This window comes from Lactuca saligna, chromosome 5, assembly GCF_052625555.1.
Source record: "Lactuca saligna cultivar CGN05327 chromosome 5, ASM5262555v1, whole genome shotgun sequence".
Taxonomy (NCBI): domain Eukaryota; kingdom Viridiplantae; phylum Streptophyta; class Magnoliopsida; order Asterales; family Asteraceae; genus Lactuca; species Lactuca saligna.
Window position 1 is genome coordinate 27675622 of NC_136421.1, and position 18801 is coordinate 27694422.

The window sequence follows — 18801 nt, forward strand, 5'->3', positions numbered from 1 at the left end:
TGTGCCGGTTAACCACACACGCTCCACCAACAACTTGGTAAGGTACAAAGTGTGAATTCCATGGGCTAGCACCAAATTCACATTTTTCCTAAAGTAACTAAGATTGGGAATTATTAAGATTTTAGTTACTTAGTATTTATCATTAATACTTTTAATGAAGGGAGAGTTTAAAGTCATTGTCCTACCCGTTCGGCTAACGACCCTCCACCGATCAAGCAAGCGGTGGGTGAGAGTATACACCCATTAAGTCGCCATTTTATAGGCAACAACCTTATACCCACCTTATAGACCGGCTTCGTGAATGAGGCCTACTAACGGTAAAACGACTTGTTCTTATACATATATATAATAATTAACCATTAATGTTATAAATAGTATAAGTGTTGAATTTTAACTCTTTCGAATTCTAAGGGCTAACTTGGAATTAAAGCATTCATAAGTGAAAAGTTTTCAAATTCCAAAACTTGAGGGCAAGTTTTGAAACTATTCAAAACTAATTAATTCCATAACTTATGTGTTTAAAGTAGTTTTAATCCAAAAAATTCTTCAAGTTCCATAACTTATGGAAGACTTTAAAATAATAAGAGAATTAACTTTTCTTTATTTTTATAACTTATGGAATTAATTAAGGTTACACTTTATTTATTTATTTATTTATTAATGAAGTGACTCTTGAACTTCCATAACTTGAGGACAAGTTATGGAGTCATAAAAAAAATTCAATGACACAAGACTCTTCATTTTGTAACCATTACCAACTTTTATGAGTTTTATGAGTCTTTAATGTGACTCTTCATGTAACTTGAGGACAAGTTACACAAACACATTTTATACTCAACTCTTAGATTAAAATGGATTGAAAACAACTATTTCAATTAACTTTTCTATTAATCTAAGCAACTCATAAGAACAAGATAATTCATATCAAACTTCTTCATGTAATTAGTCTAAACCTTAAACTAATACAAAACATGAATCTATTGACAATTATCTTTGAAAATGGATTAGCATGAACATTATCACATTAAAAAACAAGTTTTTAAGTTCAAAAACAACTTAGGGTAATGTTCCTAGTCCACTTCTAGCCAAAAACCTCGAAAATATGTTGTCTGGGGTCCAACTCGTCGAGTGCGTGAACCGACTCGGCGAGTTGGATCGTTTTGATCATTTTTTTAGGCATGGACTCACCGAGTCTGATGACCAAACAACAACACTTTCGATTTTTTTAGCAGTTTTGCAGGTATAACAAGAAAACAAGCCTACTCTCTGATACCACTGTTGGGTTTTGAGCATTCTAACACTCCTAAGTGTACATGCTACCCTAAATACCTTGGATCTATGTTTTCTCTATTATACATGCAAATAAGAATATCCAAGGTATTATCCTAATCTAGCATACAAATCAATGAGTGTAACAAGGTAGAATACATACCTCTTTGATGTAGAAAGTCTTCATGAAGCTTGAGTGCCTAGCCCCAATAGTGTGGAAGCCTCAAATGGAATCACAATCATCAAAACACTTAGAATAACTTGAGAGAGTTCTACACTTCATGAAATCGGCTAGCCCTTTTCTTCACTTTCTAATGTGATTCTAGTGGCCGATTGTTGTCAAGAATAAGATCTTTATATATTGTTACAATTAGGGTAAATCCTTAATTGTCATGGCTTTCCATTTCCTTGGATCCATGGGTTCAAATACACCATGGAGCATCAATGGACCATCCTATGGGTTTTAGCCCAACTTGATTATCCATGGAGCATTAGCCCACTATATAAGTATGGATGATTTACACAATCAACCCATATATTTAATTAGTCTTCTTTTGATCACTTAATTAATCCTAGATTAATTCTTGATCAATACTAATTAAATAATCTTAGTATTCTTATTATTAATATACTAGAACTTACAATATATTAATAACCATAAATGTCTTATTTCTCTCATTATAGTCTATCCAAGTGTATGATGGTATGCAACCCAAATGGACCATGCCGGGTCGGGTCAAGTCTTACCAATTATAGTTATGGACTTAAACATTAATCCAACAGTTATAATATAGGTATGGGTCGCAAGTGGTTGGGCATGGGTTAGGACCAAAAGGGTTTATAATATGGGTATGTGTTGCTAGTGGTCGGGTGTTGGTACAGGTTGACCAATATTAGGTCATATATGGGTGTTGGGCATGGGTTTGGACCAAAAGGGGTTATAATATGGGTATGGGTTAGAGATGTCCGGGTGTTGGTAGGGTATGAGCAATATTAGGTCATATTTGGGTGTTGGGTATAGGTTAGGACCAAAAGGGGTTGTAATATTGTTATGGGTTGCAGGCGGTCGGGTGTTGGCATGGGTTGACCAATATTAGGTCATATATGGGTGTTGAGCAAGGGTTAAGTCCAAAAGGGGTTATAATATGGGTATGGGTTGTAGATGGTCAGGTGTTGGTGTGGGTTGACCAATATTAGTTCATGTGCGGGTGTTGGGCATGGGTTAGGACGAAAAGCGGTTATAATATAGGTATGGGTTGCAAGTGGTTGGGTGTTGGCATGGGTTAGGACCAAAAGGGGTTATAATATGGGTATTGGTCGCAAGTGGTTGGGTGTTGGCATGGGTTGACCAATATTAGGTCATGTACAGGTGTTGGGCATGGGTTAGAACCAATAGGGGTTATAATATGGCTATGGGTTGAAGGTGGTCGGGTGTTGGCACGGTTTGACCAATATTAGGTCATGTTCGGGTGTTGGGCATGGGTTTGGACCAAAAAGGGATTATAAAATGGGTATGGGTTGTAATATTGTTATGGGTCGCATGTGGTTGGGTGTTGGCACGGGTTGACCAATATTAGGTCATGAATGGGTGTTGGGAATAGGTTAGAACCCAAAGGGGTTACAATATGCGTATGGGTTGCAAGTGGTCGGGTGTTGGCACGGGTTAACCAATATTAGGTCATGTACGGGTGTTGGGCAAGGGTTAAGTCCAAAAGGGGTTATAATATGGGCATAGCTTACAGATGGTCGGGTGTTGGCGCGGGTTGACCAATATTATGTCATGTACGGGTTTTGGGAATGGGTTAGGACCAAAAGAGGTTATAATATAGGTATGGGTTGCAAGTGGTTGGGTGTTAGCATGTGTTGACCCATATTAGTTCATGTACGGGTGTTGGGAAAGGGTTAGGACCAAAAGGGGTTATAATATGGGTATTGATTGCAGGTGGTCGGGTGTTGCCATGGGTTGACCAATATTAAGTCATGTACAGGTGTTGGGCATGGGTTAGGACCAATAGGGGTTATAATATGGCTATGGGTTGAAGGTGGTTGGGTGTTGGCACGGGTTGACAAATATTAGGTCATGTACAAGTGTTGGGCATAGGGTAACATCAAAAGGGGTTATAATATGGGTATGGATTGTAGATGGTTGGGTTTTTGCATGGGATGACTAATATTAGGTCATGTACAGGTGTTGGGCATGGGTTAGGATCACAAGGGGTTATAATATGTGTATGGGTTGCAGGTGTTCGGGTGTTGGCACTGTTTGACCAATATTAGGTCATGTACGGGTGTTGGGCATGGGTTTGGACCCAAATGGGGTTATAAAATGGGTATGGGTTGTAGGTGGTCAGATGTTGGCAGGGGTTGACAATTATTAGGTCATGTACCGGTGTTGCGCATAGGTTAGGACCAAAACGGGTTATAATATGGGTATGGGTTACAGGTGGTCGGGTGTTGTCACGGGTTGACCAATATTAGGTCATGTACATGTGTCGGGCATGGGATTGGACAAAAAGGTGTTATAATATGGGTATGGGTTGCAGGTGTTCGGGTGGTTGCACCAGTTGACTATTATTAGGTAATGTACGGGTGTTGGGCGTGGGTTAGGTTGAAAAGGGTTTATAATATGGGTATGTGTTGCTGGTGGTCGGGTGTTGGTACAGGTTTACCAATAGTAGGTGATATGTGGGTGTTGGGCATGGGTTTGGACCAAAAGGGGTGATAATATGGGTATGGGTTGGAGTTGGTCGGGTGTTGGCAGGGTATGACCAATATTAGGTCATTTATGGGTGTTGGGTATAAGTTAGGACCAAAAGGGGTTGTAATATTGTTATGGGTTGCAGGTGGTCGGTTGTTGGCACGGGTTGACCAATATTAGGTCATGAATGGGTGTTGGGAATGGGTTAGGACAAAAAGGGGTTACAATATGGGTATGGGTTGCAGGTGGTCGGGTGTTGGCCCGGGTTGACCAATATTAGGTCATGTACAGGTGTTGGGCAAGGGTTAAGTCCAAAAGGGGTTATAATATGGGTATGGGTTGCAGATGGTCAGGTGTTGGCGCGGGTTGACCAATATTAGGTCATGTACGGGTGTTGGGCATGGGTTAGGACCAAAAGAGGTTATACTATAGGTATGGGTTGCAAGTGGTTGGGTGTTAGCATGTGTTGACCAATATTAGGTCATGTACGGGTGTTGGGCAAGGGTTAGGACGAAAAGCGGTTATAATATGGGTATTGGTTGTAGGTGGTCGGGTGTTGGCATGGGTTGACCAACATTAGGTCATGTATAGGTGTTGGCGATGGGTTAGGACCAATAGGGGTATAATATGGCTATGGGTTGAAGGTGGTCGAGTATTGGCATGGGTTGACCAATATTAGGTCATGTACAAGTTTTGGGCATAGGGTAACACCAAAAGGGTTTATAATATGGGTATGGATTGCAGGTGGTCGGGTTTTTGCATGGGATGACTAATATTACGTCATGTACAGGTGTTGGGCATGGGTTAGGACCAAAAGGGGTTATAATATGTGTATGGGTTGCAGGTGTTCGGGTGTTGGGACAGTTTGAAAAATATTAGGTCATGCACGGGTGTTGGGCATGGGTTTGGACCAAAAAGGGGTTATAAAATGGGTATGGGTTGTAGGTGGTCGGATGTTGGCAGGGCTTGACAATTATTAGGTCATGTACCGGTGTTGGGCATAGGTTAGGACAAAATGGGGTTATAATATGGGTATGGGTTGCAGGTGGTCGGGTGTTGGCACAGGTTGACCAATATTAGGGCATGTACATGTGTTGGGCATGGGATAGGACCAAAAGGTGTTATAATGTGGGTATGGGTTGCATGTGTAGGGTGGTTGCACCAGTTGACTACTATTAGGTCATGTACGGGTGTTGGGCATGGGTTAGGACGAAAAGGGGTTATAATATGGGTAAGTGTTGCTGGTGGTCGGGTGCTGGTACATGTTGACCAATATTAGGTCATATATATGGGTGTTGGGCATGGGTTTGGACTAAAAGGGGTTATAATATGGGTATAGGTTGGAGGTGGTCGGGTGTTGGCAGGGTATGACCAATATTAGGTCATGTATGGGTGTTGGGCATAGGTTAGGACCAAAAGGGGTTGTAATATTGTTATGGGTTGCAGGTGGTCGGGTGTTGGCACGGGTTGACCAATATTAGGTCATGAATGGGTGTTGGGAATGGGTTAGGACCAAAAGGGGTTACAATATGGGTATGGGTTGCAGGTGGTCGGGTGTTGGCACGGGTTGACCAATATTAGGTCATGTACGGGTGTTGGGCAAGGGTTAAGTCCAAAAGGGGTTATAATATGGGCATGGGTTAAAGATGGTCGGCTGTTGGCGCGGGTTGACCAATATTAGGTCATGTACGGGTGTTGGGCATGGGTTAGGACCAAAAGAGGTTATAATATAGGTATGGGTTGGAAGTGGTTGGGTGTTAGCATGTGTTGACCAATATTAGGTCATGTACAGGTGTTGGGCAAGGGTTAGGACCAAAAGGGGTTATAATATGGGTATTGGTTGCACGTGGTCGGGTCTTGGCATGGGTTGACCAATATTAAGTCATGTACAGTTGTTTAGCATGGGTTAGGACCAATAGGGGTTATAATATGGCTATGGGTCGAAGGTGGTCGGGTGTTGGCACGGGTTGACAAATATTAGGTCATGTACAAGTGTTGGGCATAGGGTAACACCAAAAGGGGTTATAATATGGGTATGGATTGCAGGTGGTCGGGTTTTTGCATGGGATGACTAATATTAGGTCATGTACAAGTGTTGGGCATGGATTAGGACCAAAAGGGGTTATAATATGTGTATGGGTTGCAGGTGTTCGGGTGTTGGCACAGTTTAACCAATATTAGGTCATGTACGGGTGTTGGGTATGGGTTTGGACCAAAAAGGGGTTATAAAATGGGTATGGGTTGTAGGTGGTCGGATGTTGGCAGGGGTTGACAATTATTAGGTCATGTACCGGTGTCGGGCATAGGTTAGGACCAAAAGGGGTTATAATATCGGTATGGGTTGCAGGTGGTCGAGTGTTGGCATGGGTTGACCAATATTAGGTCATGTACATGTGTCGGGCATGGGATAGGACCAAAAGGTGTTATAATATGGGTATGGGTTGCAGGTGGTCGGGTGGTTGCACCAGTTGACTATTATTAGGTCATGTACGGGTGTTAGGCATGGGTTAGGACCAAAAGGGGTTATAATATGGGTATATGTTGCTGGTGGTCGGGTGTTTGTACATGTTGACCAATATTAGGCCATATATCGGTGTTGGGCATGGGTTTGGACCAAAAGGGGTTATAATATCGGTATGGGTTGCAGGTGGTCGGGTGTTGGCACGGGTTGACCAATATTAGGTCATGTACATGTGTCGGGCATGGGATAGGACCAAAAGGTGTTATAATATGGGTATGGGTTGCAGGTGGTCGGGTGGTTGCACCAATTGACTATTATTAGGTCATGTACGGGTGTTGGGCATGGGTTAGGACGAAAAGGGGTTATAATATGGGTATATGTTGCTGGTGGTCGGGTGTTGGTACATGTTGACTAATATTAGGTCATATATATGGGTGTTGGGCATGGGTTTGGACTAAAAGGGGTTATAATATGGGTATAGGTTGGAGGTGGTCGGGTGTTGGCAGGGTATGACCAATATCAGGTCATGTATGGGTGTTGGGCATAGGTTAGGACCAAAAGGGGTTGTAATATTGTTATGGGTTGCAGGTGGTCGGGTGTTGGCACGGGTTGACCAATATTAGGTCATGAATGGGTGTTGGGAATGAGTTAGGACCAAAAGGGGTTACAATATGGGTATGGGTTGCAGGTGGTCGGGTGTTGGCACGGGTTGACCAATATTAGGTCATGTACAGGTGTTGGGCAAGGGTTAAGTCCAAAAGGGGTTATAATATGGGCATGGGTTAAAGATGGTTGGGTTTTGGCGCGGGTTGACCAATATTAGGTCATGTACGGGTGTTGGGCATGGGTTAGGACCAAAAGAGGTTATAATATAGGTATGGGTTGCAAGTGGTTGGGTGTTAGCATGTGTTGACCAATATTAGGTCATGTACAGGTGGTTGGCAAGGGTTAGGACCAAAAGGGGTTATAATATGGGTATTGGTTGCACGTGGTCGGGTCTTGGCATGGGTTGACCAATATTAAGTCATGTACAGGTGTTGGGCATGGGTTAGGACCAATAGGGGTTATAATATGGCTATGGGTTGAAGGTGGCCGGGTGTTGGCACGGGTTGACAAATATTAGGTCATGTACAAGTGTTGGGCATAGGGTAACACCAAAAGGGGTTATAATATGGGTATGGATTGCAGATGGTCGGGTTTTTGCAAGGGATGACTAATATTAGGTCATGTACAAGTGTTGGGCATGGATTAGGACCAAAAGGGGTTATAATATGTGTATGGGTTGCAGGTGTTCGGGTGTTGGCACAATTTAACCAATATTAGGTCATGTATGGGTGTTGGGTATGGGTTTGGACCAAAAAGGGGTTATAAAATGGGTATGGGTTGCAGGTGGTCGGATGTAGGCAGGGGTTGACAAGTATTAGGTCATGTACCGGTGTCGGGCATAGGTTTGGACCAAAAGGGGTTATAATATCGGTATGGGTTGCAGGTGGTCGGGTGTTGGCACGGGTTGACCAATATTAGGTCATGTACATGTGTCGGGCATGGGATAGGACCAAAAGGTGTTATAATATGGGTATGGGTTGCAGGTGGTCGGGTGGTTGCACCAGTTGACTATTATTAGGTCATGTACGGGTGTTGGGCATGGGTTTGGACCAAAAGGGGTTATAATATGGGTATATGTTGCTGGTGGTCGGGTGTTTGTACATGTTGACCAATATTAGGCCATATATCGGTGTTGGGCATGGGTTTGGACCAAAAGGGGTTATAATATGGGTATGGGTTGGAGATGGTCGGGTGTTGGCAGGGTATGACCAATATTAGGTTATATACGGGTGTTGGGCATAGGTTAGGACCAAAAGGGGTTGTAATATTGTTATGCTTTGCAGGTGGTCGGGTGTTGCAACGGGTTGACCAATATTAGGTCATGTACGGGTGTTGGGCAAGGGTTAAGTCCAAAAGGGGTTATAATATGGGCATGGGTTAAAGATGGTCGGCTGTTGGCACGGGTTGACCAATATTAGGTCACGTACAGGTGTTGGGCATGGGTTAGGACCAAAAGAGGTTATAATATAGGTATGGGTTGCATGTGGTTGGGTGTTAGCATGTGTTGACCAATATTAAGTCATGTACAGGTGTTGGGCAAGGGTTAGGACCAAAAGGGGTTATAATATGGGTATTGGTTGCACGTGGTCGGGTTTTGGAATGGGTTGACCAATATTAAGTCATGTACAGGTGTTGGGCATGGGTTAGGACCAATAGGGGTTATAATATGGCTATTGGTTGAAGGTGGCCTGGTGTTGGCACGGGTTGACAAATATTAGGTCATGTACAAGTGTTGGGCATAGGGTAACACCAAAAGGGGTTATAATATGGGTATGGATTACAGGTGGTCGGGTTTTTGCATGGGATGACTAATATTAGGTCATGTACAAGTGTTGGGCATGGATTAGGACCAAAAGGGGTTATAATATGTGTATGGGTTGCAGGTATTCGGGTGTTGGACAGTTTGACCAATATTAGCTCATGTACGGGTGTTGGGCATGGGTTTGGACCAAAAAGGGGTTATAAAATGGGTATGGGTTGTAGGTGGTCAGATGTTGGCAGGGGTTGACAATTATTAGGTCATGTACTGGTGTTGGGCATAGGTTAGGACCAAAAGGGGTTATAATATGGGTATGGGTTGCAGGTGGTTGGGTGTTGGCACGGGTTGACCAATATTAGGTCATTACATGTGTCGAGCATGGGATAGGACCAAAAGGTGTTATAATGTGGCTATGGGTTGCAGATGGTCGGGTGGTTGCACCAGTTGACTATTATTAGGTCATGTACGGGTGTTGGGCATGGGTTAGCACCAAAAGGGGTTATAATATGGGTATGTGTTGCTGGTGGTCGGGTGTTTGTACATGTTGACCAATATTAGGACATATATGAGTGTTAGGCATGGGTTTGGACCAAAAGGGGTTATAATATGGGTATGGGTTGGAGGTGGTCGGGTGTTGGCAGGGTATGACCAATATTAGGTCATGAACGGGTCTTGGGCATAGGTTAGGACCAAAAGGGGTTGTAATATTGTTATGGGTTGCAGGTGGTCGGGCGTTGCCACGGGTTGACCAATATTAGCTCATGAATGGGTGTTGGGAATGGGTTAGGACCAAAAGGGGTTACAATATGGGTATGGGTTGCAGGTGGTCGGGTGTTGGCACGGGTTGACTAATATTAGGTCATGTACGGGTGTTGGGCAAGGGTTAAGTCCAAAACAGGTTATAATATGTGTATGGGTTGCAGATGGTCGGGTGTTAGCGTGGGTTGACCAATATTAGGTCATGTACGGTTGTTGGGCATGGGTTTGGACCAAAAGAGGTTATAATATAGGTATGGGTTGCAAGTGGTTGGGTGTTAGCATGTGTTGACCAATATTAGGTCATGTACAGGTGTTGGGCAAGGGTTAGGACCAAAAGGGGTTATTGTTGGATTAATGTCTAAGTCCATAACTATAATTGGTAAGACTTGACCCGACCCGGCATGGTCCATTTGGGTTGCATACCATCATGCACTTGGATAGACTATAATGAGAGAAATAAGACACTTATGGTTATTAATATATTATAAGTTCTAGTATATTAATAATAAGAATAATGAGATTATTTAATTAGTATTGATCAAGAATTAATCTAGGATTAATTATGTGATCAAAAGAAGACTAATTAAATATATGGGTTGATTGTGTAAATCATCCATACTTATATAGTGGGCTAATGCTCCATGGATTATCTAGTTGGGCCAAAACCCATATGATGCTCCATGGATGCTCCATGGTATATTTGAACCCATGGATCCAAGGAAATGGAAAGTCATGACAATTAGGGTTTACCCTAATTGTATAACTATATAAGCATCTTATTCTTGAGGAAAAATCGGCCACTAGTGAGAGTAAGAAAGGGCTAACCGATTTCATGAAGTGTAGAATTCTCTCTAAGTTATTCTAAGTGTTTTGATGATTGTGAACCATTTGAGGTGTCACACTTGGGGCACAAGGCACTCAAGCTTCATGAAGAAATTCTACATCAAAGAGGTATGTATTCTATCTTGTTATATTGATAGTTTTGTATGCTAGATTAGGATAATACCTTGGATGTTCATATTTGCATGTATAATAGAGAAAACATAGATCCAAGGTATTTAGGGTTGCATGTACACTTAGGAGTGTTAGAATGCTTATAACCCAACAGTGGTATCAGAGCCTAGGCTTGTTTTCTTGTTATAATTGCAATAGAAGCTGAAAAATCAAGTTTTCTTGCTGTCTACCCAGCAGACTCGCCGAGTCCACGAAGGGACTCGACGAGTCCAAGGCAAAATGCATCCAACTCGCCGAGTTGTGTTCATGCACTCAATGAGTTGGATCCCAGACAACATATTTTCGAGTTTTTGGCTAGAAATGGACTAGGAACATTACCCTAAGTTGTTTTGAACTTATAAACTTGTTTTTGTTGTGGTAATGTTCATGCTAATCCAATTTCAAAGATACTTGTCAATAGATTCATGTTTTGTATTAGTTTAAAGGTTAGACTAATTACATGAAAAAGTTTGATTTGAATTATCTTGTTCTTATGAGTTTCCTAGATTAATAGACAAGTTGAATGAAATAGTTGTTTTCAATCCATCTTAATTTAAGAGTTGAGTATAAAATGTGTTTGTGTAACTTGTCCTCAAGTTACATGAAGAGTCACATTAAAGACTCATAAAACTCATAAAATTGGCAAAGGTTACAAAAAAATGAAGAGTCTAGTTCTAATTAATTGGAGTTATGACTCCATAATTTTTCCTCAAGTTATGGAGGACCAAGAGTCTCTTCATTAAATAAATATAAAAAAAATAATGTAACCTTAATTAATTCCATAAGTTATAAAATAAAGAAAAAGTTAATTCTTTATTAGTTTAAAGTCTTCCATAATTTGTCCTCAAGTTATGGAACTTGAAGAGTTTTTGGATTAAAACTACTTTAAATACATAAGTTATGGAATTAATTAGTTTTGAATAGTTTCAAAACTTGCCCTCAAGTTTTGGAATTTGTAAAGTTTTCTCGTATGAATACTTTAATTCCAAGTTAGCCCTTAGAATTTTAAAAGTTAAAATTCAACCCTTATACTTTATAATATTATAAGTTAATAATATATACATGTATAAGAGTAAAGTCGCTCTTACCGCTAGTACGCCTCATTCACGAAGCCGGTCTATAAGGTGGGTATAAGGTTGTTGCCTATAAAATGGCAACTTAATGGGTATCTACTCTCACCCACCGCTTGCTTGACTGGTGGAGGGTCGTTAGCCGAACGGGTTTGACAGGACTATAATTCTCCCTTCATTAAAAATATTAATGATAAATACTAAGTAACTAAACCTTTTATAAATACCCAATCTTAGTTACTTAGGAAAATGTGAATAAGGTGCTAATCCATGAAATTACACTATGCACTTTGTTTAAGTTGGTTAGTGGAGCGCGTGTGGTTAACCGGCACACTAACTCGTATTTAACAAGGTAGGCAAAGGGTAACTTAATGTTTATCATAGTATCTATGGAGCGTGTGTGGTTAACCGGCACATCGATTGAGGGATAAACACTTAAGGGTACCAAGTAATTTGCATGGTTACTTCACACCTTGTTTTGTGATCCTCGGCATCCCAGTCACAAAACCTGAAGTGCACACTCGAGATTGAAACATGCCATTGAACAGTTCAATGAATCTCAAAAGATCCAGGAGTTTCAAAACCAATTAAACCCTAATAATACATTTCATTTATCTTGGTGGAAATTGGTGAATCGTCATTCACCTACCTTCAAATTGTTTTATAGCTTGGATTACGGCATACCTCTTCTAAGTTATAAAATAGTTTGTTGGGTCCTAGCCTTAATATTTCATATTGGGTGTCATATTAAGGACTTTAAGATCAACTATCTTGAATATCTCCCAAAACATGTCTGGATTAGACATTTATGATCTTACCAAATCTCTTGAAACAAGCTTTCCTAATAAAGATGATGTCCCATGGATATCATACTTCTTTCTCCTCCTCCAATTATTCTCCCTAACCCACAAGTTCTTGAAAAGTTTAAGGTCACTCAAACCCTATTGGCAAGACAAGGTCTAGGTGTGATCACATCTTGGAGATGTAGTCACATATTGACAAGCCGGGAGAGTTGGGTGTCAAAGTCTTGAGAAAGTTGGTGGTTCAATCACTTTCTAAGTCACATAGTGAGTTCCTTTGGGACACCTATGAAATAGACTATGACAAGACCCTTAATGATCTTATCTATTGTTAAGATCAACTTCCTGAAACTTTATGGACATTGACAATGGTGACACTGGAAATACAGAAAAAGCATTCTCTTCCCAATGGAAAGGGATCGGCCATAGTCAACTCGGTTGAACAAACGGTAAAGAGAAAAACTAAGTCTGTGATAGTCCCGTGTACCATTATCAAAGGGTCCATATGTTTATATTGCCAAAGAAAGGGTTATTAGTTGCGAAGCTGCCAAATTTACCTAAGGATGTTAAAGTCAATAAGTTTGACTCTACTTCAGGTAAAGTCCACTATCTAACTCTGTTAAGTTTCTATTCTGAGATTCCTGATACATGATGTGACTGGGTCACATGGTAATGTTTTAAGAATCAAAGAAAAGTAAAGGAACTTAAAGAAAGAATATGTTGAATCTGATCGCGTAGATGGATTTCTAACGCGTAGTTTGAAGATTGGATTCTTGAGCTACTTCTTCGGAGTTATGAGATATTGCTTAGGAATAGATAACAACAAGTTTTCATATGGATTGTAAGGATAAGTTTTTCCGCATAGTTTTAAAATAAAAGGAAATTTTTTATTTTATTTATTTTAAAATATCCTTACAATGGCATTTGAGGAAAAATTGTTACTTATATGATTCCATCAATAGCAAGAGTGGAAATATGAAATTGATTCTTTCATTTGTGGTAATGTCTAAATTTACCAAATAAGGAAAGATTCTCATCATCCAAAGTCCCAATTGGACCGGGACTTGGAATCATGCAAGTTGTATAGCATGATGAATGAGAACTTTCAAGTATTGGAAAACTTAAGACTACTTACTTGTTCACATGGATGTGTGAGCCAAGTAATGGACTAAGGGATCGAGTACACCTTCTTGTGCACTGGTCAAGTCCACCACAAAAGATCAAGAAGACTATTCGTCATGATTTACTTAAGTTCAGTAAATATGGTTATACTTATAAGTTTAAGTATAAGTCTGTAGCATTGGAGAAGTTTCAATGTGAGACAGAACGAATAAGAAGATTCAAAGTATGGCAGAAAGATAAAAGTTTCTCAAGTCTGAAAAGATGGGAGAGTACTTTAGTATCATGTTATATGATCATCTTAATGATTTAGAGACCTTATCACAATTCATCCTCTAAGTACATTCTGATAGTTAAGAAGAGGAATATTGTTGAAGTGGTTAAATCAAGAAGATGAGTCATACTTCACTCCAATACAAGTCTTAGAGTTATACTCTAAAATTGTAACTTGAGTGACATGTCTTAAAGAAGGTTTAAAACACTTGTCAAATGTAAGAGTAAAAGTTTTCTACTCCTGTACATTTGAAATTGGTAAGTTGTGATGTTTTGGATAAAACAAAGACCAACTTAGGCCAATTGTGTGAAGTGTTTGTCTTGGTTAGAATCCACACTATCTCTTGGATGTTTAACAAGGGAGTCTTATAGGTCAAGAGGACAGTGGGAGTCTTAAAAGTCTTGAAGGTCTCAAGAACTAATCAAGAATGAAACCTGAAGTTCCTCACTAGCACACAACTTGAGGTTTATAACCTATCGTGTTGACATATTCTGTGCCCATTCCAATCAAAGTTGGCTTTGCATATGAGTTCTTAGAATTCTCAATTGGTTGCACAACAACTTGGAAGCAATGGCAGGCCCTTGAGCTGCCAGGTGGCAAGAAATTAAGATTGAGTTCGATCCATATGAGTTTGGATTTGTCATAATTCTTGTCTTGTGACTATGGTTATGACAATTCACATGGATAAGAACTCATACACCATTAAATCTAAGTGTCATAAGGTTTCTCTCCGATTCATGAAAATGATGGTGAGGAAACACTTTCACTAAGTAGATTTTAGTTAGATAGCAATTGTGATATTTGCATTCTCAAAGTCGTTAGTGGAGCGTGTGTGGTTTACCGGCACACTAACCTGGACTTGGGAGAAGTGACAAAAAGGTCTAACCATTATGATTACGGCATCCCTCTTCATAATTGTGTAGACACACGAGTGTGCTATCTAAGGGAAGGTGTATGATTTTGATAAAGTTCTATCAAAACAATCAAGTGTCAGAAATCTGAACTTTGGTAAGAAAGTTAATAATGTATTGATTTCTAGAAGTCCAGCTGATTTCTGAGTACATGTGAAAGCTAGTGGGAGCATAAGTGTTATGCTAATAATCATCATGTTAGTGGGAGCATGATAATTATGATATAGATTGCAAGTTAGCAATGTTAATTATAGAAAACAAAAGGTTTCAATTGGGAAAAAGTTGTTTTGCTATAATTAAGGGAGAGGAAATTATACTTCATCTTAAATCTATAAGCTTAGATCGTGAGGTTTTAATCATTTAGTCAAGGAAATATATATGAATTTCATGTTGGAATGGCTTAACATAAGGAAATTATTTATATGGGTTCATTATTTGCGTTCTAAAATTCGATTATGATTACAGCATCCCTTTTCATAATCTGAATTATGAGAACTTGGCAAATATAAATGGAAATGTTATAGCAAAAGACTAGTTTAGTCTTTATGTGAGACATCATGAATCGTGTCCCATATGCTTCAGATATAGGATCAATTACATGTGCTATATTCATCCTTTCTAAAAGTTTCCAAATGCCTAGGGCATTAAGAAGGGAAAAGGTTTAGAACTGGATATAACTAAAAGGATTAAACAATTGTCGAGGACAATCTGAGGTTTACCAAAGATTGGTTGCTCAAGGACAGTTGGAAGTATAGTGATAATTCTGGAAGGACCATATTGACATAATCTGTAAGGAGACAACTCTTGTTCAGAAGTGATAGTCAAAATGGAATCTGGAAATGTTTCAAAGTTAGAATTTTCAATCCGTGTAAGATTAAGAAAACTTAATGCAAGAAGGATGTTTCCAAGGAGCCGATCTCCTTTGGAATGCTCTGTAATGATTGTTGTCAAGTCTTTCTGACTTTGTGCATAATCATTACAAGAGTAACAATGCATATAAGTTTAGAATCTAACAGATTTCAGTTAATGGCATGAATTTGGAATTCTTGCATTTGCAGTAAGGATTTGGGAGTGTGAAAAGAGAATCATTGAAGTTATGTTCAATTGATCTAGTTCACAAAGTAAAGATCATAGACAAACATAGTATGAATACTTGGTGTATGGCATGAGTAGTGTTTAGAAAAACATAGTGTACATGCTTGGAGCATGGGACAACTATTGTTTTAAATTCAAGAAAAATGTTGATAGCTGAAACAGTATACAATGAATAATGTGTAATCATATGGTGATAAATAAAAAGTGTTTTATTTATATTCATAAGTTCTGAGACCATATTGGATTCAATTATTATTGTGTTTCATTTTGCATGTTTTGACTTCCCGAATAAACTAGGTTATTCTTCTGGAATGACTAAGTTATTCAAACCATCCACAGTCGGTCATATGTTGGAAGTAGATATGAATTAAGACTGTCATGGGTTGGCTTGTAGAGGTCTAAGGTGTTGGACAAAGGGCTACAACCCGCGCTCATTGGAATCACTTCATGGATTTTATCACGAGTGATCATGAGACGATAATATCTTGTATTCTTCAAACCTAGAGATATGAGTTGTTACTATGAGTTGGTTGTACATTGATTGCACGAAACTGCATTTGGTAACTCGGTGCTATAAAACGTGCCTTCGTGTATGATTCAACAAGTAGTAGAACAAGCCATATGAGTCGAAGTTTATCCATTCCTTTTACCTTCGGGATAAAAGCGATATCTGTGGGCCCCTCGATGATTTGATGATGACAAATGGAAGTGCTCGGCCGGGCCAGGATGATTTGATTTGTTCAATTAGTCAGTCGTCATAAATCGGAAATCGGGAAACAACAAATGGACAGAGAGAATGATTATAATCCATGTCTCAGTCCATATGATATCTAGAATGGAGGAATATATGATCCCTTATCTAATGGACAAGTCATTGACAAGATCAGAGTTCATCTACAAGGTCAGAGTTCGACAGAAGCTTTTGAGAGCTACGATTGCCAGTTGGTTCCTGAAGTCATACGCAATAATAGTTTTAGACTTATCTAAGTGGGAGACTGTTGGATTAATGTCTAAGTCCATAACTATAATTGGTAAGACTTGACCCGACCCGGCATGGTCCATTTGGGTTGCATACCATCATGCACTTGGATAGACTATAATGAGAGAAATATGACACTTATGGTTGTTAATATATTATAAGTTCTAGTATATTAATAATAAGAATAATGAGATTATTTAATTAGTATTGATCAAGAATTAATCTAGGATTAATTATGTGATCAAAAGAAGACTAATTAAATATATGGGTTGATTGTGTAAATCATCCATACTTATATAGTGGGCTAATGCTCCATGGATTATCTAGTTGAGCCAAAACCCATATGATGCTCCATGGATGCTCCATGGTATATTTGAACCCATGGATCCAAGGAAATGGAAAGTCATGACAATTAGGGTTTACCCTAATTGTATAACTATATAAGCATCTTATTCTTGAGGAAAAATCGGTCACTAGTGAGAGTAAGAAAGGGCTAACCGATTTAATGAAGTGTAGAATTCTCTCTAAGTTATTCTAAGTATTTTGATGATTGTGAACCATTTGAGGTGTCACACTTGGGGCACTAGGCACTCAAGCTTCATGAAGACATTCTACATCAAAGAGGTATGTATTCTATCTTGTTATATTGATAGTTTTGTATGCTAGATTAGGATAATACCTTGGATGTTCATATTTGCATGTATAATAGAGAAAACATAGATCCAAGGTATTTAGGGTTTCATGTACACTTAGGAGTGTTAGAATGCTCATAACCCAACAGTTATAATATGGGTATTGGTTACAGGTGGTCGGGTGTTGGCATGGGTTGACCAATATTAAGTCATGTACAGGTGTTGGGCATGGGTTAGGACCAATAGGGGTTATAATATGGCTATGAGTTGAAGGTGGTCGGGTGTTGGCACGGGTTGACAAACATTAGGTCATGTACAAGTGTTGGGCATAAGGTAACACCAAAAGGGGTTATAATATGGGTGTGGATTGAAGGTGGTCGGGTTTTTGCATGGGATGACTAATATTAGGTCATGTACAGGTGTTGGGCATGGGTTAGGATCAAAAGGGGTTATAATATGCGTATGGGTTGCAGGTGTTCGGGTGTTTGTAAATGTTGACCAATATTAGGTCATATATGGGTGTTGGGCATGGGTTTTGACCAAAAGGGGTTATAATATGGGTTTGGGTTGGAGGTGGTCGGGTGTTGGCAGGGTATGACCAATATTAGGTCATGTACCAGTGTTGGGCATGGGTTAGGACCAAAAGGGATTATAATATGGGTATGGGTTGCAGGTGGTCGGGTGTTGGCACGGGTTGACCAATATTAGGTCATGTATGGGTGTTGGGCATGTGTTAGGACCAAATGAGGTTATAATATGGGTATGGGTTGCAGGTGGATGGGTGTTGGCACGGGGTTACCAATATTACGTCATGTATGGGTGTTGGGCATGGGTTAAGACCAAAATGGGTTATAATATGGGTATGGGTTTCACGTGGTCGGGTGTTGGCACTGGTTGACCAATATTAGGTCCTATACGGGTGCTGGGTATGGATTAGGATCAAAAGGGGTTATAATAAGGCTATGGGTTGCAGGTGGTCGGATGTTGGGCATGGGTTAGGACCAAATGGGGTTATAATGTGGGTATGGGTTGTAGGTGGTCAGGTGTTGGCACAGGTTGACCAACATTAGGTCATATACGGGTGTTGGGAATTGGTTTGGACCAAAAGGTATTATAATATGGTTATGGGTTGGAGGTATTCGGGTGTTGGCACGGTATGACCAATATTAGGTCATGTACGGGTGTTGGGCATGGGTTAGGACCAAAAGGGGTTATAATATGGGTATGCGTTGCAGGTGGTCGGGTGTTGGCACGGGTTGACCAATATTAGGTCATGTACGGGTGCTGGGAATGGGTTAGGACAAAAAGGGGTAATAATATGTGTATGGTTTGAAGGTGGTCGGGTGTTGGCACGGGCTGACCAATATTAGGTCATG